The sequence below is a fragment of the Amborella trichopoda genome, chromosome 4 (genome assembly GCF_054954075.1).
Source record: "Amborella trichopoda isolate Santa Cruz 75 chromosome 4, AtrichopodaSantaCruz75HAP2 v2.0, whole genome shotgun sequence".
In the NCBI taxonomy this organism is placed as follows: Eukaryota; Viridiplantae; Streptophyta; class Magnoliopsida; order Amborellales; family Amborellaceae; genus Amborella; species Amborella trichopoda.
Genome location: NC_142339.1, coordinates 26,656,611 through 26,660,883, shown reverse-complemented (window position 1 = coordinate 26,660,883; position 4,273 = coordinate 26,656,611). Strand labels below are relative to the sequence as shown.

General features: G+C 34.8%; 1 long non-coding RNA gene across 1 annotated transcript; it reads right to left on the bottom strand.

Moving 5' to 3' along the window:
* Positions 1–1,044: 1,044 nt before the first annotated feature.
* LOC148782381 (uncharacterized) lies at positions 1,045–3,777 on the bottom strand. Its single transcript, XR_016053432.1, has 2 exons — positions 3,231–3,777; positions 1,045–1,353 (listed from the first exon to the last, which is right to left on the bottom strand). It is a non-coding gene; the product is annotated as an uncharacterized LOC148782381 (long non-coding RNA).
* Positions 3,778–4,273: the final 496 nt, after the last annotated feature.

Below are 4,273 nucleotides of genomic sequence, written 5' to 3'. Positions count from 1 at the left end.
GACATGGCGGAATGCGAGGAAACTTGGTAGGGGACTTTTAAGAGTGCTCATGAAGATCATGAGCAGTTTTAGGGCCATTTTGCGACTGTTGGAATTTCCACAGTACGTTAGGCTTTATTGACCGGGGACCAAGGTGCTGAAAAATGTCTTCAAACAACTGTTTCAAAGAAATACTTTGAATTTTGACAATTTTATGAAAACAGGATGGATCATGACTAATATTTGTATTAAGCTTTCTTATGGTCATTTTTGGATGCCCTGAGCCTTTCTGGTCTTTGTTATATTGAAGGTATATAAAAGTTTCTTATCTGTATTCATGATATGCATGGATCATGCTTGGGTGACTTCTTCGTGGTGTATTGAACCCAATTGTTTATCTGAATTGAATTCAGATCATTTTAAAGCTATAGATTCATATATCTCCCTCTCAGTGAAAACACTTTCCTCTTTGTACTGCCTGTGTTTGTGTATATTGATTTTATTTTACTTTTTCTTTGGGTATTGTCCTATTTTTCTCTCATTCGAAAACTTTTCTCTTTGTATTCTGTGTGTTCCATTTTTTTGTTCGTTGATAATGTTCAATTATTCTCTCTCTCGTCTCTCCCTCTTGTGTGTATGTGGAAGGTTGTTTTGGTCCTTCATCTCAACTACATCCTCTGGAAATGGAGGACAATATCATCTCTTCAATATTCATAATACAAGGCAATAGCTCACCAGTTATTAAATTTCTCCCAAGTTTTTAAGATACATAAGACATGTGCATTTCCGATGCAAATTGCTAAGTGCATTCTGTTGCGGGGGAAAGACCAGAGTGACTTCCACTAACTGATCACTAAGTGCATGTCAAGAAAGGCAATTGGCACGACTTCACAAAGAGTTACTCCAGATGAAAGAGAGAAATTACAAAAAGACCAAAACCTACAAATAATCAAGTTTAGGACTGGTTTATATTCATTGGCTAAAAGTGAAGTTTACATTGACACTCACGATTGGGATTAAGGTCCTTTTATCCAAGCTAGTATTAAGAAGGAAAAGCACCAAATACAACAAGCATTATTCTCAATAGAATTACCAAAATGAACAAGCAATTCAGTTTATTGTAGTTTCAAATAATAAGTACATACTCATAAAATTAACACTGAGACAAAGTCCGCATCTATAGAATATAAATCAAAAAACAGATTGGCCTGGAGAACATTAGGTGCATATTAATGTGAGAGTTTTGATGAATGACACAAAAGAACCATGGCGCCACAAAAATAACCAAATCAAAAAGTAGTCTTGGACTATTGTTCTTTAGTGTGTGCCTGCAACTTTATCCTACAACCTGGGCTGGTGCACCTATAGTACATCCTTCAAGAAAAACAAATAAACTTCATACGAGTTGAGAGACATTACAATGAGAAGATAGGAAACAACACATTCTCACAAGTTAGTAAGCAGATGAAAGTAATCTCCAAGCATAGTCAGGATGTAACAGTTTATTCCCCAATCCAGAGTCTATCATATGATGTAGTTCACTTTAGGATTTTGCTTGGTTGTCTTTTGGAGTGTTTTTATGTTGATGACAGCCTGTTTGTGGTGATAGTTTTGCTAATTCATTTTTTATGAATGTCTATTAACTGCCAATTGCATCTACAGCAGCTTGTAGTGAAATCTTTGATCACTGCATATGGGAATGTTAAAGGTAATGAAACAAATTCTATGGATGTCTCTACACTGCATATGGAAATATTAGATCATTGCATATGGAATTTTCTTTGGATGTTTCCACATTGTTATGCATATGAAATTTTAGATCGCACATGGGAATATTAGATCACTGCATATGGCATTTTCTATGGATGTCTCTGCACTGTTTTGCACTAGAAGAAACAAGAGGCTTGAAACAAATTCTTGCAAGAGCATTAAATATAATGAAGCATTCCATCAAGGCAGAGGACCAACAACAAGAAATGTATACAAAGTATATAGTGTGATGTATAACAGTACATTGTTAACACCGGAAGAAGCAACAAAAAATGTCTACACTGTTTTGCAATAGAAGAAGCAAGAGCATTGAAACTTGTATACAATGTAAGCAACAAAAATTCTCTACACTATTAAACAATTCCATTCACATATATCAATATCATTCAATTTGTCATTATTAAACTTAATAATAAGTGGTTGGAAAAATTATATCACTAGTTCATGCATCTCAAAGTAATGACTAGTTAGAACCCAAGCAACAAACTCACTTAACGATCATGTGCTTTTGATGCTTGGGAATTATACTTCAATTATCAGATTCCATCATTTGACTTGAGACAATCAGTGCAATTGTGATAATGAATAAAATATGTTGAACTCAGTCAACTCTTTTATATATATATATAGATATATATATATATATATATATATATATATATATATATATATATATATATATATATATATATATATATATATATATATATTGAACTGCATTTCCCAAATTAAGCACTTCATAACAGATTTTCAAACAGGGAATGACATTTTCGATCCCTAAATTGGGATTAATTACTCATAGTTCACTAATAAGAACAGACACTACAAATGATGTGAGACAAAAAGCTCAAAAAGGTAAGCTCAATATTCAGGAGCTTTTCACTGCAAAAGCTCAATATTCAGGAGCTTTTCACTGCAATAGCTTCTAATTTGCTACAAAGGTAAAGTAGAAAGTATTTAGGAAATAAATAAAAATTGAGTTCAATTTGGCAACACAATAAATTGTCCAAGGAAGGGCCAAACCCTTACATAGCTTCATGGGTTTGGATCTCTTATGCTTGTATCTTAAGTCACAGTATTGAAAATTACAGACAAATTTACAAATTTGAATATTTTCTTTAAAAAATAAAAAATAAAGAAATTACCATGATATACTTTATCAATAATTCACTTGCTAAATTTAAGTAGCCAAAACAAAATGAACAGCTCTTTAATGATTCTGATTCAATTGCAACATAGCCTCATCAATTCAGATATCATTCAATTCACACACCAATGAAGGAATTAACCCAATGCTCACTCAAGTTTAAATCCCAAAAACAAAAAGAAAAATAAAACAATGATCCAGAACATTAAAGAATCCTAGAAATCGAATCCAAAATTCCTCAGCCAGGAAGCAATTCAACGAGAACCTAAAGAGAATGCAGGCCTTAAAAAATAAAACAAACGAAAATATGAACATGAGTGAATCCAAAACTCACCAAATGCATATACATTGATGTTCTTGATACCTATGATACTTTTCTTCCTTATCCCAATCCCATCAAGCTGCTGAGTCTGGTTCAAAACCACCAGAGAAGACGCACCAGTCCTGGTTTAGTAATGGTTTTCTCATAGGCGAAAGTGAGAGAGGCCCACAAATAGGGTATCAAGTTCTAGCACACAAAGAACAAATCCTTGGCTATGGATTTTTTGAAGCAATGAATCTCTCTGGTCCAAGAATGAAGAAGCCATGGACAAGCCCATTCGTGGTCCTACTCCCATGGCCATTGTAACTCGGATGGAGACCACGTATGCACTGTAAAACCCCCTCTGTCTCTTACCCACTGAATATCAGATAAAGATCTGTGTCCCACAGAGTGTTAACAACTAACGAGCTCCTTTTCGCTCTCTCTCTAGGGGGCATGCTCTACATGATGAAAAGGAGAAAGAGATGGGTGGAGGCAAGGTGAGAGGAATGCTGGTGTGGGTTTCTCCCTAGTTTAGCTAGGGGGAGAGAGAATGGAATGGGCCGAGAGATAGAAAGAGGGTTAGAATTGGGTGTCAGGGGCATTGAATGACGAGTTTATTGAGATTGATAACAAAATCTAATAGTGATCCATAGGGGTCCTATGCTGCTGGGGTATGGCATGATCATATAGTATCAATACTATTATTCTTATTATGGTTATTGTTATTGTTGTTGTTGTCGTCATTGTCGTTATTGTTGTTATTGTCATTGTCATTGTTGTTGTCGTTGTCGTTGTCGTTGTCGTCGTTGTCGTTGTTGTCGTCGTCATTGTTATCATCGTCATCGTCATTATCGTTGTCGTTGTCATTGTCGTTGTTGTTGTTGGTGTTGTTGTTTTTCATTCTCAAAAATTTAGGATTATTACATTTTCCTCCCCTTAAGGAAATTTAGTCCTTTAAATTTTTGTATTTGATTACTGAAAAAGATGAGGGTATTTCTCCTTGATTTAATCTTCTTGCTCCCAAGTGGCTTCTTCCAAAGAATGATGTTGCCACAAAATTTTTGTCAATGGTA